The sequence below is a fragment of the Larimichthys crocea genome, chromosome XII (genome assembly GCF_000972845.2).
Source record: "Larimichthys crocea isolate SSNF chromosome XII, L_crocea_2.0, whole genome shotgun sequence".
Lineage (NCBI taxonomy): Eukaryota > Metazoa > Chordata > Actinopteri > Sciaenidae > Larimichthys > Larimichthys crocea.
The window spans coordinates 6,148,699-6,174,140 of NC_040022.1; the positions used below are offsets into that span (position 1 = coordinate 6,148,699).

The 25,442-nt window shown below is 39.4% G+C and overlaps 1 protein-coding gene across 4 annotated transcripts in view; it reads left to right on the forward strand.

The window, feature by feature from the left end:
• The window catches only part of asic2 (acid-sensing (proton-gated) ion channel 2), a 342,968-nt gene that overhangs the window by 213,176 nt on the left and 104,350 nt on the right, over positions 1-25,442 (forward strand). The gene's annotated exons all lie outside the window — the stretch shown is intronic.

A 25,442-nucleotide genomic window follows, 5' to 3' on the forward strand; every position in this document is an offset into this window, starting at 1 on the left:
ATTTTCACAAGGTAAAGCACACCCTGCCACCCACACTGCATTACTCTCCTTTCACACTCGAAAATGTAACCATGGATTACAGTCTTTCAATCAATTGAGTTTCCCCTTTGGGGGTGACTGGTACACCCTATCAAATTTCTTCCTTTTTTCATTAAAAAAAGATAATTAAATGCAGAGTCGCAATTCTTCTGCCTGTTAACGATGAGATCAAAGCAGCTGAACCGCTGCTTGTGAAAGTAATTCGGCATTCTGTGCGGTGCACTCTTAGAAAACGAGGCCACCTTACATTGATGACTAAACCATTTCTCTTTCACTATTAATCTCAAAGTACAGACTTGAAATGCAGGATAGGTATGGCTACGTAAGCTCTTTCAGCAGGCGTGTGTGTGTGTGTGTCAGTATAGTCAAATACAAAGAGACAGTTCAGTGTTGTATTCTCTTCTTTTGCAACATTAATTTTGCATTATTGTCACATTTCCAAAGCTTCTGAGGATCTTGTTTCCCCTTAGGGAGGTTTGATGATAAAATATGTTTTGCAGGGCACTTAACAGGCACCTGTTTCTTTGCCTTACATCAGTTTCCACTTCAAACTCAGGAGAAGCTCCTAATCTTTCAGAAAAAACATACTTTACCAGGTCAGAACAAGTTAGCTTAGATGGGCTCCGGTGCTTTCAGAGTCATTCTTCCTCACATCATTTTTTACTTTTGTTGTAGTTTTAATTGAGTCATTACCTTGGCCCCAAAATGGAAAGAATAAAAATAAATAAATGGTCTCTGGTTCTCTATTACCATTGAAGCTGTTATCTTCAGCACAGCCACACAATCCTCCTAGAGGGATTAGTATGCACTGTGGGTAGCCTTAAGTAGAGCAGTGATTAGCTTTGACACTACTACTGCATATGTGGACTTCTATGTGGCTTTTTTATAGTAAGACCATAATTACTACTTATAATTAGAGTTGAACATCCAATACCTCTTCCTTTTAATATGCAAAGGAACCTGGACATGAATGAATATCAATAGAGCCCGGTTTCACAGAACATATTACATTTTCCCATTGGAGATGAATGGCACTAAACTGAGGTGCAGTATGCTCAGTTGAATCGATGATACCAAACTGCACTTCATCTCTGTGAAGGACTAGATTAATCCCTGGGATTTATATCACAAAGAACACACATAATTAACAACAACACAAAATTATGTGAGCGAATTATGCAGGTATCATAGATGGAAAAAAACAGACCGATCAGTGTGAAATCAAGTTAGACACTGCCAATAAAACCTGAATAAATTTAAGGTTTTTTCTCTTTCATGTTTGAACCATGTTTACCCAACAAGCCATTCTTAATTATCATTAATGATGTAAAAGGTTTTTTGTAATTGACTTTTTAAAAAACACATTGTTTCCCTCTTTGGCAAGATGTTTATCAGTGCCTTCCAAACCCAACAAATCACTGATGTATTACTTTATGTTCAGGGAAATGTCTTGTTTTGAAAGAAAATAACCACTTTAAGGACCCTTGTTGTCATGGTTACAATAATAACCATTCTTTAACGTTATGGACCAGTCATGGTTTAAAAATAAAATCTTGGCTCCCATAATAATTACTACATCCTATCAGAAGGCTCTTTCACTTAAATGTTCTCAATAAATGCAATTAGATCAAATAACACTAAAGTTGAAAAAACACCTCTCTGAAACGGTTTACATTCATAACTGCATTACATCTGTTCTGTAATGGACAGAGGGGATCCGTTATTTCCTATAACGGAACGTCTCAGAGTGCATTACTGCACTACCTTGTTTCTCACATGAAGACCTGCTTGTCCTTCTGTCTTTTATCTTCTTTTTATTAGCTCAGTGTGACATTTGACTGTTGCGTGAAAATGTAACTCATACATGTTTCACTTGTTACTTGTGCTGTTAATCCTGTACACCCACAGTGATAATTACAGCCACAATTATCTCTTGGTTTGTGGTGAACTCACTGATCCTCTAATAATTTAATTCCCCTCTGGGATGACTCCCTTGTATTTTAAATAGGACATCAGGGCTTTATCTCTGGGGGGATCTGCTTGTCCTTTTACTGTCCTTCTCTATTTTAATCAGCTCATGTTGAATTTTAACCCTTTCTTCTTTTGCTAATCTGAAAGCCAGAAACAAGCTAACACCGTAGACTAAATTAGGAACCAATATGACAAATGAAAATAAATAAATAAAATTAAACATTGAGAGACCAAGCTCTTGAATGATTTATAAGTCATCTTTTGAACATCACAGTGAGTGCATTTGTATTGACAAATAGTGAGTTCAACCAACTAACTTAACTAATGTACATCTATCACTTAAAACAGTGATAAAACTATTTGCTGGATGTTTGAGGTAGTCTGATATACTGCCACCATCATCACTTTCTCAAACAGTTCTAAGTAAATGCAGAGTTATCAAATGGTTGACTCTGATTGATAGAAGCAATTTCAAGTGACAGTCATCACAAGACAAGACATTCCATGAATATAAAATTATATGTAGACAGTGTTTTCTTATTGTTAAAGGCATTGCCACTTCATTGTGTTATACAAGGGGCAGGAATAAGGATCCAAAAAAATGTGGAGCAAACATGATTAAAATGAAAAACATGGGCAGAATCATAGCTTCAGTATTCAGACACATCCTGCAATCCAGCCGCATGTCGATGCATGCCAAAATGTTTCTCTGGGAAAACACACCACTCCCAATCTTTTCGCTTGTTTTGTCTTTCACTACCAAAGATAACTTTATTGTGAAGGGGGTGTCTCTAGTGGTGCTGAAGGAGACTGCAGATAGCAGTGATGCAGGTTGGCTGTGAATGCTATTGTTAGTTTGCTATATCAAAGGATTGTTTGTGGAAAATTCAAAACTGAAAAGCTGGCATATCAAAAGAAAGGGATGAGTCATACAATAAAAAAAAAGAAAATTATGGCCAAAAGACAATATAACATCCTTCAGTTTTTAAGCAAACATCCATTGACATTTGCTGTTGTTGTTTGTAAAATGTAACAGTGTCCCAGTAAAAGAGAAGAGGCAGAGGACCTCTAGCAATTTGAGCTAAAGTTCAGAACATAACAATAAGCTTTGCAAATGTTTTATGAGATAGAAAATGAACTCAACAGTGTTACACCTGAAAGACACAGTGGTATCAACAGAACCGTGTTTGTTCAGGTGTTTTTTTACTTGTATTCCAGGAAAATTCAACCTTTCTTCCAAAACTCTGTAAAAGCAACAGCAACTAAATCAGCCGTCTGCTCTCTTTATTCAGACTAGAGCCGGATCAATAATTCAGCCTGGCTGAAAACAGATGTCTTGCTGTCACTGTTTATGTTAGCCAATAAGAAATAAGATAAATCTGTACAGAAATGCCAAAGATACACTTATACCATGAATACAAACCAAATTTAAAGGACCCTTATCAAACGTGTGTGTATATGGCTTTTGTTGCCAGCAAGAGGTGAATCCACAGGTTGCACAAAAAAAGTCTGATGATATGGAGTCATATGAGAAAACAACCCTACTTCTCACATGATTTATTACCTCAGTAAACAGTTTATTTAAGTCTACCTTATACAGCATGATGTTCATTTTGTATACTTTGCTCCCATTTAGGGTAATTAGACTAGACAAGTCTAATTAAGATTGTCTGATAAATGTTAGGATTTAATTTAAGGTAGGTATGCTGGCGCCTCTTCTTGTTGTGATGGCAACAATCTGTTAGAGCATCAGTTACAAGACACAAAGCTATTGATCGCTTTGCAACAGAAAAGGCCGAGAGGAGCACATTTTACATCAGAGGGAGTGCAACTTTCATAGGATTGCTTTATGATTGCTTTTTGCTTATTATTTTTTTAAAGCTCAAAGAATAGAGCTTCCACTCAGTTACATGAACAAATTAAAACACAAACAGTATAAGAAACACCATTTATCTTATTACTCAGGTGTTACAAGAAAATATATAACATATATAATGTTCATCCAATACAGCATTCTGATAGATAAATTAAAATCCAAATGACGGATGAGCACTAGCAGATGAAAGACAAAGTCAAAATAACTTGACAGAAAGAAAATCCACTGCTGTCATGTTAAAACCTCTTCAGCTTCAATTTGTCCTGCTGAAGCTTTCAAGACTTTGATTTTAGGCAGCAATTTTCTTCTCTGCGACACTGAAGGGCAGACATCTCCCATCAGACCAGCTGCAGCTGACTCTGTCTTCTCACCCCCCCCGTCCTCCTGCTGCCTGCCTCTCCTCTGCTGTCTCAGTCAGACCGTTCAAAGATGGGGTAGCGAGGAAAAATAATAATAACCCCAAAAGCACTGCTTTATTTAACTTTAAGCCCGCATTAGAGCATTTGTTGAGATGCAACTTAGCGTTAGTAAGCCTTCTTTTTCTTTTGAGTCATGTCACAAAACAACTACTCCAAACATCATTGGCCTAATGTCTCTATCTGTGTCTTCCTCTTGGCTGTCATTGGCTGTCACGTTCGACTCGCTGGGCTGCTGTCAGTGTAAGCATTGGCCGGTGTGTGGGTGGGAAAGCCCCAGTAGTCACTCCGCTGTTAACTGTACATACTCCCCCCAAAACAACACTGTATATCTTCAGCACCATTACCGTATTATCTTTAAGCTTCTTAAATCTGTAAATCTGCTGTATATATGTGTTGATCTTTTGACGCTAGCTGTTGCTTCCACCATTTTTTTTCTCTTGTCTTAGTTGTTTTAGTTCACCCATAATGCCATAAAGTCATTTACATTAGTCCCTCATAGGGAGCCTGTTTGCCAGTCAATGACAGTATAAAGAATGGACAGAACATGAGTGATGTCACCCGTAGGTTTCCGAAGTGCTGTTTTGAAGCCGAAATATGCCGCCATGTTGGATGTACTGCTTCTTGCCTCCCAGCTAATCTAAAACTAGGCAAAGACATGGCTCATCAGCAGACCTGAGGCAGGCCGAATGACACCTGGGTGCTCGAATAAGCCATCTGTAACGGCACTTACCTGTAGACCAAGCAGCGTATGGCGATTGACGCACTTCTGCAGTCTGTCTCAAGCGGCTGCTTGAGGAATTACAGTTTTTAACACTTCCACTTCATTTTGGCTTTGTTTCTTTTTCTTTAGGTGTGGCTACCTTGTGAATCAGACGTCGCTACCATTACATGCCCTCGTGTTCTCCGTCAGATTTAATCAAGACAGAGGCATCGCAATGTGTATCCTCCCCAGCTCAGAAAAAATTTTGTTTGAATATGGTTACTTCTGGCTCAAAAAAGAGAGATGCAGTTGTCAAAGTCAAGGCTTCAAAACGGTTGTCCACAAACTAATGTGACGCACACAAGCATGTGGGTGACGTTGCACACATTTTCTATTGACCTATAGGCGACAGTAATGTGCCAAGAAACCCAGCAATGCACCAACGATGCAACAAGGAAGAAGACTGCAAGCCAACAAACATGAATATAAACAATGTGCCATTTAAAATACTACCAAAAAAATGGCTTTGCTAATGTTTTATGGGAAAAAATACATTCACTGTGTTTTTTGACGCTTTTTTACAAGACACCTCTACTGGAGCATCTCTAATATTTATACCAATGTTTGTCTCTTTCTACACCTATATGAGCAGAAAATTTACTTTGTCAACAGCCCGTGCTGCTTTCATCCAGCAGGTGTTAATGTCATGAAAGTAGATGCATCCTTTTGAAATCAGGGAATGAGCTGAGATTACCATTTGAAAGACAGGCACCATCATGAATACCAGGGCAACAGGTGGGTCATATCTTGTTGTTAGCATTCAAATTAAACAGCGTGCCATCCTTTTATTGTCCCGCCTCTGTAACAGATCACTGGGCTTTCCAACTGTCACTGTTTAGTATTTAAAACAGACTCCGTCTGGAGACATATAAAATCAGATGAGGCTGTGTTGTGAAGTCTGGATTTCAGCCTGTATATAACATCCTGAAAGATTCATATTGTTCCAATAAAATGATCCAGCACTGTGAGCATATAGAGGCCAGTGCGTCAAACACTGGCTCTATTTCAAAGACTATTCTATGACAATGAAGGGCACTAATGAGAATTGAAGGCTAACAAAAGTGGAGTTAATGAGGACCACTGTGTCTCTGTGACTAACAGGCTCGCTCATTAGGGCTCTCTAGCCACTGGCTGGCCCACATTAGCAGGTGCCCTCTGTGCCAAAAGTACACTGAAATCATACTGGCATGTGTCGTTTCAAGGGATGAAAAGTGACATCAGATCTGAAAGGGAAAACTTGTGATCCAACGGGATGTGTGTTTCCTCCGAGGGACATGGACGTCTGGGTTGGACAATGACGACGTTATTAAAGAATAGCCTTTAGAAGATCAGAGAGATTACCTCCTCCTCACAGGAGACTTCTGCAGTCACATGAAGCTAACAACGGAGGGGACATTTTGTGTGACTGTTTTCTATGTATTGTGACAATTAGGAAAGGTCATGGCAGTGTTTAGAGATCATTAAAAATAGGGGAAGGAGTGAAGAAAAGAAGATGCAGCAGGTTTTAAACTAAGTGGCTCTGCAGCAATACATTCAAATTGACTCAATTATTATTCAACACTAACATTTAGTCAGACTTGGCAGCAGCTATACTGAGATGCTTTTAAACACACATTATCTATGTTATTTCTGGCACTTTTGCGTGTCTTAGTTTTTGAGGACAGAGATCATCCACAAATCATCTACAAGCTAAATTAGAGCAAAGTCAAGTATGGTGCATATGTTAGGGGGAAAAAATCATATCTTTTGAAGTTGAAAAAGCAAATATTTATTACATTGGAAATATTTTAGCTTTCTCTCTGAGCTCACTTTGTTCCTCCTTAAGAATTAATACTTATCTGGGAGCACACAAACATGAAAGCAAACAAAGTAAAGAACATTTGAAATGTAAGAAAACAAGTTATTTTATGTGTTCTGTTTCCATTTGATGACGTGTATATGATATGATGTTCTTAGACATGCAGTTATCTTTCACAAAAACATAAGCACATCAGTGCTGCATGTTATAGGCGAAAAAAGCGTTTGCTGCTTTGAATATCTTCTAAATAATCATTGACAAGTCATCAACAGTGGGAACGTCAGTTAGTCTAAACACAGGCAAGACATTCACATAATGTTGGGGGTGTCACATAGAATTACGCATGTCAGACCACGTGTTAATTTGCATTCACAGTCCACCAGCTCGAAGTCTGCGGTCAAAAATAAAATGTTCTGAAGAAACTAGTGATTTTTACCACCAAAAACACATCCCAGTATAGTTTGACATCTACTCTGCTATTCTGTGGAGGTCTAGCAAGAACAGGGCATTTTGATTTGCGTGTAGTTGTGACATCATGATCTTACAGAACTTGTCAAAAGGCACTTTGTGTGAGAATCTCACTTTCTGCAATGCGGGATCTTTACGAACAAGCACCAGGCTGACATGTCAGAGGAAGGCTAAAAGCCAAAGAGCACCTCACTGCTAGCCGGGGAGAGGAAATATGCCGTAAGGCAGTCCGAGACCATCGCCCACTTGGTGTACGGAAGGATTGAGATCGATATGGTGTTAATGAATGCGGTAGAGTGGGATTTAAAGAACTAGTTTAGTAGCTCAAACATGAGTTCGTATACGTGCAAGAGTTACTGCGACTAAAAACATTCAGAGGAGAAGAAGACTGAGCTCAAAGTCAAACTAGCCAAGGCAGGTCTGACCACTGACTGCTGGACACCTATGTGTCAGTGGAGTGCTGAAACATTAGAAGATTTGATGTGTGTAGATTCAGTAGGAGAATCTTAAAGCACTGGTGTATTATCTGGAAGTACAGCTTTCAGTAAATGCTTTAAAGAGGTTTTCAGCTTCTCCTTTCTTTACTTGTGACATGTTTTACTTGCGAGCACCTCATGCTCGGTGGCCTTCGGTTTCGTTTGGTCCGTAATTTATCTGAGCGAACTGAGAAAAGTGCAGCCAAGCTGAGGGTCACTGCAATCCAACCTAGACAACAAAGAAGAGCGTAATAAAGAATTTCAGACGTACTGTGAAAGCAATAAAGTGGTATTTTGTTTGTGTACCTCGCTTTGATCACCGTCGCTGCAGATTTCGGGGGATGGTTTTGTTTCTTAGTGTGTTGTTGATGAGTTTTGGCGAGGACCCCCTTAGGGTGTGAACAAACACACCCACACTTGAGCTCTGCAAGGCCCCAGTGAGCTGGCAAAGAGCGCATAAGAGAGACTGATTAACTTAAAGCCTGTGTTCAATTACACTGTGTGGGGCCTCGCATACAGTACATCATCCTGTTTTGTGGTTGACTTGTAATTATTTTTCGGTCTGTAATTAAGTTAGCTGAAAAATGTATTTATAAAATCCCAACATGTGTGATCATTGAGTGCGAGAGTAGTTTTTTGGAGGGTTTTTTCTATACATGGTCGGACATTGATGAAAGTGCCCAAGTGGAGCTTTCAGTACTTTGGTCATTTAGTTTTTTGCTATGCCATTTCCAGGAGTGCCGCTGAGAGCTCTCAACTGCATGACGAGACAGTGACAGCAGCTCCCCCACGTTGATGAATCTTTTTCAGCCCGGTAACAGCTTGCCTTTCTGAAAATAGTTCCCCCTTTTCTCTCGGCTCATTTATTATCTTTTTATAGTCCATTGAGTACATTTTTAATATGGAGACAAGGTCATTTATTGATGAGGTTGCTTACTGATAAGTCAGCATCAATTGTGGCCAAGCCTGGCAGCTTCTCCACTGTAAACAAAAGTGTGTGGATTAAATGATTACAGCAATCCATTCTGGTGCCATCTATTATGTTTCTGCAGCGTTTCTTAGTGCAGATGCTACTTTCCTGGGAGGAACCGGCCACTAATATTATTCTCTCGAAGGAACAGAGGAAAACAAACCAACAAATCAATAGATACTACAGATAAAAGAAAGTCATCATCAAAGTCAGGTAAGATGGGAATTCTCTTTAATTCTTTTATGCGCTTATAGTCTGTCTGTATGAATAAACATTATCATGGTTTTTATCATAAGGTGATGTTTGTGTTCTTGGTTTTGAAACGTCTGTTGCTCTGATGGAGATGGTAATGTTCTGCAGGCTGTTTCCTCATGGTATGACACACAAATGCTAACAGAGAGAATCCTCATCACTCAAAGCTGCAGATCAACCACTATGCATTGCAGTTTCTGCTGTGAGGTCAACAAACTGCTGATTTGCAATCCTTTTTAAAACCTGCCGTGTTGAAGTGATCATATTTGGACGAGAGTGAGGGGACGTACTGTGGGCTGGGCTGTGTTTGGTTTTGACACTTTTCAAGTCGTCACCGAAAAACATATGAAGTGAGAATGCAAGAACAAAATCTTGATTCATGTTTGATCAGCTCTTGCCTTGTTTTATATTTAAATCTGAATTAGCCCAGTATGTTGCGCTGGACAGATTCACTGAGAATGACTTATCATGATTGCCATACCCATGCCCGAAAACATACCTTTCTGCTTTATCGTACATTTGAATCTAAATGGGATCATAATTTACAAAATAAACATTATGCTCTATGAAAGAAGACTTGAGACTAGCAATTGAGACCATAAACTCAGGAGGAAATTGTTTAATATGGTAATAAACCAAGTGACCAAGTAACAGTGTCCAGATAATCATAAGCAAGTAGAAATGCTGTGGAATTTGCAATCACTTCACTCCAGATAATAGGAGTCACAACGCTTGTTCACTTTTGGTTTTAAGTCTAGATTTCGAGACCACCAGGCTTTGGTCATAGACCATGTGGTTTCACCGTGGTCACGGGGCACAAGATCCTCATTGAAAGGACATGGTAGAGACTGTAAAATACCTATAAAGTGTTGCTCACATAACTAGCCGACAATCCATCGTGACTACCGACAACAAAGGCAAGTGCGTGATATTTAAATCCCACTTTCCCTCTACTGCTGGTATAAAATATCAAGGGCTAAGGGGAAGTGGAAGCACTAATGAGACATAGCTAAAGAGTGAGTTCTCTGATTTTCATCCTCAGACAAAGAGAATTATAGACATCATTAGCTGACGGCAAACAATAACAACAACAGTAATCATTTCTCCAAAGACTTATTTGACTTGAGTGTTTGATGCATTTTTCAATTCATAAGGAGTATTTATTTGCTGCCACAGAGAGATATAAGAAATTTGTTGTCTATTATTCAGCGCACAAAGTCCACATACAACAAGTTCTATTATCTACGTGGATAATGATCTTCAGATCCTACAGACATTTATAAAAAAATAAGCACGTCAGCCATAGTTAAAACTTTCCATCAGCATTCTGCTGCAAAGACAACATCATCAGCAGCGCTAACCTGCAGAGCTGTTTGTTATTTGCACCCAGCCATTAAAAGAACAGCAGCTGAAACAGCTCTCTCTCTCTGAACCCCATGGCAAATTTCAGTTGTTTAGATGCAGATGAGATGTCTTCTATCTTTGAAGTCATGTTAAGTTACAGTAATATTTCAGCGTAGTAGCATTTTTGTAGCATTTGCCCGACTGTTAAAAATCATTGCATTGCAGTGAAATTGTAAAGCCTAAAATCTGTTGAAGGGCCTGCATCCTTCTGTACTCTACTGCCTATGCAGTCACTTAAATGAAACTATGAAGTATATCCCTCTTCAGAGATCATTATTTCAGTGTCACTCATGGCTTGATGCAACACTTGTATTTTTTAAACAGGACTACAGTCCTCTGTGAGCCAAACATCACGGGTCGACACCAGGCAAAGTTTTTATACAGCCCGTATACCGGCTTGAAAATTGGGGAAATTATTTTAAAAGATAGCTTTGAATGTTTTGCTGGCATAAGTACCCCTGCCGCTGTGCTTATAAATTTCGAATTTGTCATAGTTATTTCTGCGCTCAAAGCAATCATAAAATAACGATGATTTGTAATAGGAAGCGCTGAAGTGCATGTAGATTTGTCCGGGAATATTGAAAGTAAACCGCAGAAAACACACTTCTCAAATGCCTGAGCGAATATTCACTTCAAATATTCACATCCAACCCTCAAATCTACTTTTATGTGAAAAAAAAAGGAAACATCTGATTCCCTTTTAAAAGAAGAAAATTCACTTGTGGATTGGGCGGGTAAAGCATATGGTTGAGTTTTACAAATGAGTTGTTGTTTTTTTTATTTTACATTAAGACACAAGGCAACAATAAATATATTTGTGTGCAATGAAAAGTAGCCCTGTACTTCTGTGTGCATCACTATCAAGACTTATCCATAGAGCACAAATAATATAACATACTGATTTGTGCTATATTCAATGCTGACCTTTTACATGACATTTTTGTTTTTAATATTTTCACAAATGTATCTGTTTCACCGGCTGGTTGAGATTGTCAAGTTATACACCTACACCTAGTCTGCCATAGGACATATATGTCATAGCTGTAGATAAAGTGACTTTTCAAGTGTTTTTCCAAGCTATGTTCTAATGATCTACTTAAAGTCACAAATAGTTAAGTTAAAAGGTCACACAGGGTGGAAGGTAAACAACACACGGGTGACATTTTCCTTTGACAGCCATATATTTATTGTTTCTATTTTCAACTTAAAAGTGCCACACAAATGTGTAGATGTAATGCTGCTAACCTTCAACAGATCTCATTACTTCTTTGACACATCTGACCTTTAATTTAAACTCATATATTGCATGCCCAAGTCAACATATGGGGGAGTGCAGAGAGAAAGGCTGGCTGCGTGTTTACAGGAAAAGGAATTCACTGACGAACAACGTGTTTTATATTTCTAACATGTCTCTCACAGCACCCACTCTTTGTCTGTATATTGAATGATGTGATACTTGAGTGTTAGCCTGAGAACTCTGTTTTCATCAGCTGCTTGTTCTATCTCTATACACCCTGGGGAGGTAATGACCGGTGTTTGCACACTGCCATTCACCCAGAAAGCACACATACAGAAAGTGTTTTTGGTTGAAAGATGTTTCACCACTGACTTTAATAATGCACGTACGCAAGAAAGAAGGGGAAGTTTGAATTGAAGTGTGTGAACAGAAATCCCAACATCAATGTGATAATGATAGCTAGCAGGATTCACTGGACTTCACCACGGACCAGGCACTGAACTTAACATGCTCCTGCCAAGACAAGCCCATCCATCCCCATGGAAGGTGGCTCTACAGTATCTCTTTAAGCTTAATGTGCAAAGCCTCTCTTATGACATTGATATTATGATGACACTAAGCCTCAAATGTGTCATCCTGGTGCAGGCTGCCTTTTCTTGGCAAGCAACAAGCAACAAGACTCTTGCCACTGCCACAGTCTGAATGGAGTGTACTGAGAGAGTTTGCCAGCTCATAGGTTTGCAAGGTGCCTTCACTGTCAGCATAACAAAGAATCTGGCTGGGCACTACATGGAGTGCAGAGACACATTATTCTTTCAGCATTTCTCCATTTCCCTCTGTTGGTTTAGGATATAAAGCATTCAGCTGTGCGGCCCTGGACCTAAAAGAACTCTCGATGTCTTTAGGTATAAAGATAAGGTAGCACTTCTCACTTTCCCTCTTTGAAACGTACTGGAAAGAGTGGTCTGCGGGTAATGTGCTGCACTGAAAGGTAAAAGGTGGAGAACATGCTGTGGATAATTGCCAAGCTGGACCAGCTCCAACAACTTTTAAGTACATATCCAGATCAATTTGTGCACTGTTAATTCTTCCATTTGCTGAGGATTAGTTGGATATCCAGTCTTTAGCTTTCAAAATTACTCTAGGGATGTCAATGTCAGTTTGCCGCTCAGTCTGACCACCACTTTAATCCAGGCTGAAATATCTTGACAGCCTTTGGATGGATTGCTTTTAAAATTTGCTTCAAACATCCATGCTCCCCACAGAATGAGTGGCATTGGTGATCCCTTTGATTTTCAACGCTTATCATCGGGTCAAATTTTCAATTTGTCCAGTACTATGACCTACTACCTGTAAACCCAATAGCATCCCCACCAGCCTCAGCTGTGCTTTGTGTTTAGTGATGATTAGCGTGCTAAACTAAGATGTTGATCATGTTTGCATTGAGCTAAAAGCACAGCTCTAGCTACAGGACGTGCAACCTATATACAGAGCTGTCAGCATGGCTGTAGACTCCTTAATCTTGTTCTTATGAGCATCTAGTATCAGCTGGTGTAGGAACATCTGTTTTTATGCTCTGGAGGAACTTTATACTTGTGCAGCACCTAACTCTTTTTTGAGTAGGCCACCATTTATCTCTTAAAAGGGCTATGAGTACAGTAACTACATCACTTCTGTGACTGGGGCAGAGAGGAGCATGGAGTACATGGAGTACTGGATCTTGGGCCTTGAATCAGTCGGCCTAGATTCATGATTCAACAGATTATTGCTTGTCATGTTCCCCTTCCTTCCCCTTCAGTGACAAGTACATTTCTCGCTGAAGCACCGATGCCTTGCTGTACAGTATCTTCCTTTAAAACATACATGATCTCACTTATCTGACTTTGAGTGGCGCATGCAGTAGAGAGAAGAGAGAAAATGGTGGCCTTGAAACGTGTGACTGTTCATCTTCAAACACATCCCCTGTTCAAACAGGAGCGTTGGTAACACATTTGTGATGAGGAGAGCGATGACACCTTCCTCCCCTTCACACAAACAGTTCTTAACAAGGCAGACAAGTTGTTGGGAGGAAATCCCACCCCAGGGAATTGACAATAATGGGTTTTGCTGCAAAAGCTCTGCAGGGAAAGCAAAGTTGCCAAAAATAGTTGTGGTACTTTGTCACTTGATTGGAGATTATGGTTGTAATGTGGCTTGTAACTGTTTTTATTTTGTCAGAATTTGTTGATTTCTTGTGTGCACCCTAATCAGCCTTCACTTTAGCGTTATTCAAATTATAAATAACAACAACAAACCTCTGGAGAGAGGCACAGTTAACTGCTAGTACTAAGATGGTGCTCTGTCAGATGCAGACCGGGCCTGGAAACTGACCATAGATGTGTCACATATGATACTGCAGATGAAAAGATGTGATGGTTAATGGGCTTTAAAATAAAATGCTAATTGGAAATCTGTTCCGGTTAGTTCAAGCCAGAAGAACAACTTGAGCTCATCTTTAATTCATGGGGGTACTTACAGTGCTGTACCAAGGCAATCTTTTTCCTGCACCCTGCTAAATGCGGATTCCCAGAAGGGTCAACATTTCCTTGGGGAAACAGCTGGACTCAGGCCTCCCAGTGAATGTCTTCCATGATTCTCCTCTGGTTCTCCCCCCCACATAGAAGGATCCACTCATCATAAGTGTGACGGCATTTAACGACGTATACTATCACTGCAGCTCAGGCTGGAGATTAGGAAGCTGGAAGATTCTTCTGCATCCGACAGGGGGATAAAGAGTATTTTCATAAAATACTGTCATGTGTTTTCACTTGAAAAATAGGAAGCATGTTGGGGTTTAAGGACAAAGTCTGTTTTTAATGTTATTGAGGTTTGAAAGGAAAATGTTCAGACAATAGTGGCTTTATTTATACGTTTAATTCATTTCCAGTTCAAGATCAAAGTTCTAGAAATTGTTCATGAAGGCTTCCTGGGGGCAGTGTGGTTGATGATGTTGACAAGGCTTTCCATGCAGCTACACCACCGCGGCAGCTGCTGTGCATTATGATTCAAAACGCTGCTTCTGTTGTACTTCCCTGCTGTTTTGTACAAGTTCTAAAGAAAAAAAAAAGAGAGAAATAAGAGAAAGGAAGTTGTTTCTTTGCTGAAAATTGGCCCTAATGAAGCAAGTTCAGAGCATTTAAGAGTGGTGAAGAATCATCTTAACTACTTTTAGTGCGACCTAAGCATAGCTAAAATCCCTGATTACAAAGGAGGGACACTATAATAGCTTGGAAAATTCAAGGATTTGTATTAACTGCAGCCGTCATTACTGATTTTAATCTTGCATAAACCATCAATGGGATATTACAAAATGACAAAACTGAATCATGGGAAATAATCCTCTTTCTTATCAAATTGTTTTTGCATGCAATTTGTCGTCTTTAGCTGCGACATTGTGGCAGAGCAATGATTTGAATCCATTTTCAGCGCGTAAATGAGCGAGTAATCTAAGTCTGTAGGACTGTGCAATGTGCGCCTAAAAATACTGAACATTATATCGTGGTCAGGTGAGACGTTAAAGGTTCTAATTCAGTGATTACACGTGATGTCGGTTAATACGCTCCGTGAAAAATCTGATAGAGTCTAGTGACACTATTCACCATTGATCAAGGTGTGAAATGATAGAGCAAAAATGACAGGTGAGTAAGAAGTGAAGCAGCACAGGTATTTTCTTGTCAGATGATCATCCTTTGAAATTTTCCTTCAAATGTTTTTTTTTTTGTCCTCAGGCAATGATTATTGCTTAGACATCATGATTTGTGTATTCAGGCCCATTATTTTTTATTCTTTTGTTGAAGTGGGAATAAAATACAATACCAGTTTCATATTCTCTCCTTCTGCCTGTGTTTTGTCTCTCAGTGTGTACACCTGCGGCTCTCAAAGTAGACTGCACCTGGAAATGTGAATGGATAAAAGATTCACGTGAAATCCATGAAATGGTCATGACTTTGCCATATTTTATTCCTCTTATAATTCCCGCATCATTAAAATTGTATTAGGAATGAAGTGATCAATGTTTTATGAGAATATAGAGAAAGGTATTACATTTCCTGTTCGATCAGAATTAAGTCAGCTCGCTGACATTTGCCCTCAGATTTCAAAATGTCAGACACTAATGCGACAGGCCTGACACTGTTTCCATTTACTTTAAATCCTGATAATGTGAAAGAGGTTTCAGCTTTTACAAAACGTGTTATTTCCAAGACCTAAAACCTACACATTGAGTTTGAGTAATTGCAGAACGAATTTCCATTTTTCAGCTTCATCACTGCCCTCTGTGGCGCCTCACTTGCTTCACCTGAGCACCCTCGTCTGGCCTGGCTCAGCTTCAGCTCATCGTGCCTCTCTGTTGTATCCATCTTTCTCTGACTGTTTTTAACTTTCTTTTCTGAGCTACAGCAGACAGCACATACACCCCAAACAGCGGAAACTCTAATTAATCCATCTGTCATGAACACTGTTTCTACTGCCAGCCAGATGATTCAAAGCCACATCTTACATGGCTTACTTTATCCACTCTGTGCCGTAAACACATCATACCACACACACACACACTCACACAACACAATTATACTGTTCTACATATTGTTATGAAGGCCATCTGCATTTTTTCAATCACTATTCACCGTGGTTCACTGTTTCTCGGTGTGCAGTCGTGAACACAGTGGTTCGGTGGAGTCTTGAAGGTTACACACAGCACATCTGACTAATGGGCCAGCTCTCCGTACATGCTCATACTAATCACTTCTCTGATTGATTGTGCTGCTCCAAAGCACTAATAGCATCATTAGCCGGAACTGTTGTGGCAGTCTCGGCTCTGAGCTTTGTATTCCTCGCCAAGATTTTCTTTATCCTTTTCTTTTATTATTAAGAACGTAGATGGAGACAGGTTCATTTTAAACATAATTGGCTTTGATTTTCGGTAAAGACGAAGTAAAACGTAAATCATAGGACAGTTAGGGTTTCTCATTAGTCCCACCCTTGCATATTGGTGCAGTTGGAGCTGCTGTTACCTTGGCAACCTGGTGACAAATGGTTTAATAAGAGAAAGTGAATAGAAAGGTGTCATGGATAGCTACACAAAGACCTGTAAGTATCATTAAAGAGAGAGAGAGACAATAGCATCTAGACTCTGATTCTGTTTAACCACAAAGAGAGGCATATTTTCATAAAAATGTAGGTCAGTGTGAATTGGCTGTGAAGTGGTTGATAATTTGAAGACAGTGAATGAATTACTCAACAAAATCCTCCATTTATTGTCTCCCTCTTTTGTTGACACAAAATGGCCTCCCTAACGATCTTCAGATGCAGCCAGAGCCGAAGCTTCACGGTGTAGTCGGCAGTAGAGTGATGTCTCACATGAGCAGTCATGTCTGAGCCAACAGGCTCGACATGCCGCCCCTTCCCCACATATTAAAGTTAGTAAGGGACTGACAGGTACTGAGTCACAGTCTAACACAGGCAGGGGAGGCTTTGAACGCAGTGTGAGTGCTGATGTTAAAGCTGACATTCTGCAGCCGTAAGCTCATGGATTCAGTTAGTTGCGTGAAAAAATGAGCAATGAGCAATCAAGAAGAAAGTTTGGAGCTTATTTTTGGTCTCTCTACAGTCGTGTCATTGGTTTTTCAGTTGAATTAGTGCAAATGCACATTTATATTTGACTTTAAAGATGATTGGAATATTTCATGGGAGTCACGTTGACTGAAAGAGATTAAAAAAGTCTACAAAAATAAGTTCACCTGGAGTTTTTTCTTACCTTGACTGTAAGCAGATTCATCAAATTCAAAGGTGTTTAAAAACACTTCAGCATCATTTAATCATGACCATGATAACTTTGAGGCTTTTTTACAGAAAAACTAACGAGTTTGTTAAAGAGAAGCTCTACCAGCCTTCCACTTTGACTTATTGTCACAGCTGGTTTAAACACAAAAACATAATAATGGACAGAACACCACGTTAGAAAAGTACAGCATGAAAGTTCATTTTAAATAATTACTACAACTATGGGTTATTAAAGATGCTGAAAAAGTTCATTGATCACATTTCTCTAAATCCTTAAATGACGTTTTAAAATTATTTGTTTTGTTGGCCCAAAACCTAATTATATTCAGTGTACTGGCACATATAAATAAATAAAGTAAATCATCACAAGAAGCTGTAAATTGGTAAGTTTTGAAAATAGTCGCTGATTAGTTTTCTGTTGATTGGTTGCCGGAATATTTCAGCTCCAAAATAAACAGATAGATAAACGAGAAGAATATATTAGGTGGAGATGCTGCTGTGTTATAGTTAAATCAAACTCTGAGTTATTGTTTTATAGTGGCGCACAGTTCTGTAGCTTGATGCCACTTTTAGCCTCTATTTCTATACTGCGCAACTGGTTGCCTGTCGCTGCTGTCATCAAATCCACATCTGAAAAAGCTATTTTCAACCACCAAGCTGTAAAATAATGTGGGTACAGTGTATACTAGCTGTCTATCATGAAATGGCTCATGGAAAAAGTAAAGTATCCATCAAGCTAAAGATCGTGCCAGGCCAAAAATAGACCCAATAGGCCAGCGAATATTACATTTTCCAACACGTAACTTTAACATCATTCATTGATCTTGTTTTTCTGCCTCACGACTGTCAAAAACGTTTCAGTCTTTCGTGCCTGATTAGATTCTTTATGACACAAAACAGTGAGATTTCACTGTTCTCTCCAGAGGAACCCGTTCAAAGCTTTCAGCGTTAATGGGAGAATAGACAGCAGATGAATGAAAGAGCGTTCAAGGCGTTTCTAATCTTCCTTTAAGTAACTGAGAAAAACTAAATCATACATAGCTGATGAACGATCAACAAAATCAATGACTGCGCTTGAGTTGCTGACGTTGTTTATCTGTATAAACTCCAAACATACACTTCAAAATATTGTCAGCGACTGAATAATTTAGACACATTAACAGCAACATTTCAGTCTGTGTTTGAAGCTAAGACAAAGCTGAAACCATATTGATTTTGTAGCAGTGTGTAGCAATTAAACCAGTACGATTGCATATTACCCAGCAGTTGTTACACTTCCATAACTGTTGCTTCATTATTTTGATTAATTCAAAATGACGAACACCTTCGTGTACTTCATGTCACGCATGATTGCCTCTGCTTTGGTGCTTCTAAAGCTACCATGCACATGTGATTCGACGGTGTTTATGTTCAGTGTTAAAGCAACTGAGGTGTTGCTTTGTCTCCTGTATCAAATGTAGATTGTGTGTGGAGCTGGATTTTAAAGGTTGGTTTTCTGACCCAGGTTTGCAAAGGGGGGAGCTGTAAAGGGCAGGAGTGTGTGTGCGGAGTGTGGCTTGGGATGCTGCCGAACTGTCAGAGTGGGTTATGGTAGTGTCAGCTGGAGGGAGATTATTAGTTTAACCAGTGCTGATGTTATCATCATAAGGAATCCAGCGACATTTATCGTCACAAAGTCACACTCACTGATACCTGCCAGGCCTACACCCACACACCACGCTCAGACACATTTTTGTTGTGATTAGCTGAAACTCTAAAGAACCTCCCGATCTGCCTTAATGTGAGCCAGATGTGGGGCCTGATCCGAAGCAGCTGCTGTCTATTGTCGTTTAATCAAAAAGGTGGTGGCAGTTTGATTAAAAGAAAAAGTGGAACAGCTTGAACATATGCTTAGTCAACCATATAATAGCAGTATCAAAGGCTTGAGATGGAAAAACCACAAGGGCACAGTTTTTATTCCAGCATACCCGTCGATAAAATCTGCCTCTTCTGCTGCTTTTTCCCTCAAAAGTGAAACTGTTGGATAACATGGCATAGATATAATAAATATATGATGTATTGTTTAGTACTTGAAGTGTACAGTCAATGTTGGTGGGGACTGAAGATTGTAAGTTTGCAAAAAAAGAAAATAATAATGCAATGGGTGGATTAACACAGAGACAATTTCTTTCGAAGAAAATCCAAAGGATGTGACATTTATGCACGCCCCTGAGTGATCATCATCAAACAACACAGAGCAGCACCAAGTTCACCAGATATACACAGTGTTGCTGAGTTGCAGCTGGCTGGTTTACCTTAGCTTGCATGCTTGCTAACAAAAGACTGATATGAATCCATATAGGATGATTTGCAGTTAGTATAATGGAGCCAAAGGTCCAACTAAAATATAGGAACTTTACGCTCAGGATGATGCTTGCTTGTGCCTGTACAGTCCAGCACAATGACCGGGGGTTTTATTATTAACAATGTTTTTCTGAATGTTACATAGATAAATTTGTATTCAAATAAACGGCGTATTAGAAAATGTCAAATGTCTCCAACGCTCGAGGATCTATGTACGATAATGACCATAACCTTCTTTAATTGAAAGTGAATTCAAACCAATGATGGTGATGGTGATGGTGCAGCAGCTGAAGTATGACCGTTTGTTTTTGAGCCGTTTTGTTGAGCTGTGCAGTTTTTTTGGAGGGGTGGGGTTGTCTTCTAAACGTATTAATTATTAATTAAAAACATGCCACTGTCAGATTTAATACAGTCATTGTGTTAGCTTTGCAGCATCAGCAGTTGCAGCTCTGGGTGGCCCCCCGGCATCCTCGAGCCAGCAGGGCTAGAGCCCGTCCACTTCCACCTCAATTGATCAAGCTGAAAATGAAGTGAATACGCCATTCATTAGCTGTGATAAGCTGCTAATCCTCGCTTACAGTATTTCACTCTAATTGTTGAGGTAAAACATGATAATTTGGGGGTCTGTAAACGTTATGTTGTTCTTTTGTTCGTCAGTATTTTTACAATGTTTTTTTTTTCTTTTAATTATGCATGTCCCTCAAGACTGCCGTGTTCAAGTTCAAGTTATATCCTTCTCTCGACCCTAAATCCCCACAGACATCATTAAAGCCTTGTGTAATTTAATGTGATTTAATCTGAACTTGACTCCTAGCCTGCAGGTGGAGCTGGGTTCAGAGAGCTGCCGAGGTCAGTTACAGTACAAATTGGAGAAGTCTCCATTCACCTGCTGTAATTAAAAATAAGTCAAGAAATGAATGGACTTTTTCCAGCTAAATACACCAGTCCCACTGGGATTTCTTGTTACCCCAGTCAAGATTTGTTCCCTTCCCGACTGAAGCTGAAATACAGCTCAGCTGAGCCTTTCCATCACAGTTAAATGTTCAGTTTTACCTGCAGAGGCCTTTTCTTTTGTAATTTCCTTTGAGCAATGTCACCTCCTGCCCTGACAGAATTCACAGGGCTGCCATCTACAGGGTGAATGAACTCAGCTGCATTTCTTCCTGTTCTTTGTGTGAGTCAGACTTTACAACTATAACTATACAATGAAAACAAGTATGCAAGTATAAAGGGCAGCTTCTGTAATATTAGAGCTGCAATTACATTTCTTATTTCTTCTCTCTTCCTTACCTGTTTTATATTTTTAGCAATGTGTTTCCATTTGGGAAAATAAGACAAAAAACACTGCTGCATCTGTATTTTCGCTATTTTTATATGAACAGCTCCTCTGTGTAATATCACTTACATAACTATCACATAACTGAAGTATTTTTTTTTTCATTTTAGTATCTTTCATCATTTCTTTTCATTTTCTTTCAAAATCAGCTGTTTTCAGTAAACATGCTGTTCACAAGGTTTAATAATCCATACACTACTTGCACAGCAACAGCCGACAGACAAAGTTAGCAACTAGGTAAGCAGGCTAAAGAGGCAGATATTCCCCAATGGAGATGATCAAGACCGAAGTCTAGGTAAGGAGTTAATATATTTGGAGTTGGAGGTGGACAATACAAACACATTAGTTATCGCAACTGGATAGATTGCTGGCGGTATGCCAGTGTTGTGCATTGCAATTGAAACCAATGCGAAAAAAAACTGTAATTAACAGTTTATAATTAACAGCATTGTCACTTTGAATGACAGGTAGGTGCCATTACAAATGGCTTATTAAAGCACCCAGGCATCATTCTGCCGTCGATATTTAGATTAACCCAGGAGGCGAAAGAAGCAGTACTTCCAACATGGTGGCTGCTGTGGATAATGGAGTGGATAGTGGATAATTGCTGAAGTCAAAGGTCAATGGTGAGGTCAGGAGGGAAGAAAGTGTTCAGGAGCCTCTGATGTCTTATGCTGTGTTATTTATTGACACTTGGCCAAGGAGAATTAGAGACACTTTCAAAGTACATCAGAAGTGCCTGAGTCGGTCTCACATTCTGCCAAAATACTTCACGGCCAGAATTAGTCAAAGAGAATGTCTTTACCCATGGAGGTGTTATTGTCAGCATATTCTAGTCTGGAGACACAGATGTCTGTTTACGCAGATTGGAACGTCAACAGCAAGCTATCTATTATGTCTAGGAAGGCAGCAATAGGTCTCTCTGACCCCGGCCACCACAGTGTTGAGATAGACTGGCACGTACTGTTCCCAACCAAAGCCGAACAACTAATACTGCTGAGGACCTCAAGGCCCACACGTGACCTCGTGTAACATAAGGATAGAAAATTCCATAACATCGGTGTCTAGTGCCACATATTTTTGGTCTTCAAAGCAGTGCTTTGGAAACCTACAGGTGACGTCACTCATGACCTGTCCATTCTTTATTCTTCTCTCTTTATTGTTCTAAACCCAAATGGCTAAATACTTATTTATTACTGCTTTAGTACCTAATGCAGGTTTTGACTGGTAGTTGCACAACACTGAAGCTTGATGACTTTAAAAGGCTTTTTCACAGTATTTCTAAGTTCATCAAGATGATTGTGTGCACAGCTTGAATCACAGCTTGAAATAACACATTTATTGCAGCGATCTCAGAACTTAACTCAGAACTTTAATCTCTATCTTTCTGTGAATGTGAAAATTAACCTTGCGCTGCTTGATAGCATTCACGTCAGACTTGGTTCCCGTTTTTGAAAGCGATCTGGAAAATGTTACAAGGTCTGACCTAGCCAGACTCCCATTGTGACTATGAAATAAAAGTGATCAGGGCGTTCATTCAGACATGAGAAGGACATGTTAGATTAACCTGACGGAGTGCATGCCTGGCAGGCGTAATGAATAGCTCGTTCTGCCTTAATCAGCTTTATAAAACCAGATCAAACAGTTGATTTAAGCTTTTTACGTGAACTCACACCCTGCTTATCAGCACTGCAGCGTCCCGTGTCTCCGTCAGCTGAGTATATGTGCTTTGACGAACCCTCCTATAGGAAAGGTGCTAATGAGTGCAGTAGAAAATGTGTTTTAGTTTACCCGCAGTGCAACATGCTATCACCAATGACAGCAACTCAAAGATGATACACAGGCCTGAGCAAAACTTCCACTGTTCACCACAAAGAAGCCATTTCTAGATTATTCTATCAACCATGAAAACTATTACGTCTAATGCAGACTAAATGAGACTCTACGTTGAGACCATCAGTCTTTTGACTTAATCAGTGGCTACCCAGGGATTTATCTTTTTCTATTCATTTAAGAACCAGTGAGTATCCACCCTCCCCCAGTGTATTTTTTTCCCCCCAGCTGACAAATGTTACTGCAGTCAGAATAGAAAGCTCATATAGCAGAGACAACCCATTGATTGCTTTGCCTGCCATCACTGTCCCATTAAATCAACCTAGAGTTTTGATGAATGGCAGCTTGCCGCAAGATGGCTGACACTGTTTATATTCCATCCCCTCCACCCCCCTCCACCTTTCATCGAAGTGTCACGGCCTCACCTGTGCTTTTACAGACAAGGCCATCTTGTATTCTCATGAATCATCTGCTGTTGCCTTCCTCGGGCTGGACTCCTCTTTTTTCTTTTCTTTTTTTCTCAGGCCACGTTCTCTGAAACATTCTAGGTCACATTAACATGAACCTATGAATGTTTAATTGTGGTTTATATTTACAGTCGCCTCTCTCATGGCCAGTTTACCACTATGTGTCTTTTGATCTGAGACAATGTGGTTGATGAAACTGTGCAGGAATATTTTATTGGAAATGTAAGCCATTGCATCGCAGCCACATAGTGCAGTGTAATTGTTTGTGACGCTTAGTTTGGCTATATCCTTAATTAATCAGTGATTTCCCTTATGTTTTAGAATTGCAAATTGGATATGTTGAGCCTTTGAGCTGTTCTTTACACCGACTGCATAGCTGGACTGAGAAACCCTCTTCATGGCTCCAAGCTAATTATTCAGCCTATGGATCCAGGCTCTGGAAGGCTGCCTCTGACTCTCTTTGTAGGATGTGTATGTGTGTGTGTGCCAACATAGCATACAGTAGTTGTGAGAGGAAACAACTGTGCATGCATGCATTTGACATTTCTTCATCTCTGTTTTTTGCATTTTTCCTGGTTATGAATTATATATGCATGTGTTTTATTCTTTCAACATCAAGTCCTGCTCTTGCTGTTTGAATACGGTGTTTTCCTCGTGCATGTGTATCATTTGCTGGCATATGTGTGCAGTTTCAGGTTTCTGTGTAAATTTTTTTTTGACAGTATGAAGGCTTTCTTTAAGCTAATGTGTGGGCTTTATGGCTTTATGGAGTTAAAAATGTCATTTTATCATGTATTCAAAGATGAGATCACAGGGAGTTGTCAAGTATTTCCAGACATGCAGCCGAACAATGAAAAGAAGCTTGTGTTCAAGTCAAAATAACGTCAAACACGCATACTTAGTTGATACTGCAGCAAATTAGACCATCATCTCATTCTGTGTTGTTACAAAACGGTTTTATAATAATTTGGTTAGCGTGGTATACAAGTGTAAGGATGAATTAATTGTTATGAAAGTGATTCTGCACATTGCGCTGCCGTACTGTAACAAAACTTAAAGACGGAGCTTAAGTCTGGGTCTGGATTTCTGATTTCCATTTCTGCAGAAACTGAGAGCAGCTTCAGCGAGTTCAATGAAGACACTCACATAATGAGTAAAAAAAAAATACTGTTCTTATCGTGCACAAAGAAAATGCTCTCCTCTGTTAATTGGCAGAAGAGAAGTCATGAATGCTAATGAGTAAAACCTTTATGAAACCATGCATTAGAGAACACTGAACAAGAGCACTTACGGTGAGTTGACCCTGAAGGTTTTTGTTTGCTTGTACTGATGAAGCTCATTTAACTTGACTGTGCTGGATGGAAATTGTTGATTGCCTGTTGTGATATTGGCAGACCAATGTCAGAACCTCACCATTAAAGTTGTGAAAAATGATACAAAAAGTCGGTTTACTGACATAAGATGAGATCATCCTTGCATGAACTGCTCAAGAGTTTGTGTGGGTGTTTGATGTGTTTATACAGAGCTGCTAAGGACGTGCTGCAAGATTGATGCACTCCTTTATTTAAGTTTTATAGACAATACAGAATATAAGTAATTGTAGTTAATATGTTTAAGAAGATTATTTTTCTTGGCCCGCGTTCCTCTTTGTAATCTGTCCTGTTTTTTTCTTTCTTCAAAATGTATTCAATTACTCTTTGGGTTTAGTTTTTTCTGTACGTGTCTTTAATAAAAACAGGAAATGCTTGGCAGTTACAGCCACATATATCATCCGTTTTTCTATTAATCAGATTCTCAAACAAAACATCGAACAATATTATTATCAAACTGACACCATATGTTTAAGACATGTAAAAAAAAAAAAAAAAAAAGAAACAAACACGATCATCTTTCAACGCCCACTGGTGGACAAACTGTGTAATGGCAACACTGTTTCGGTCAGCTGATAATATCAATCTCTCTAATTTATTGAT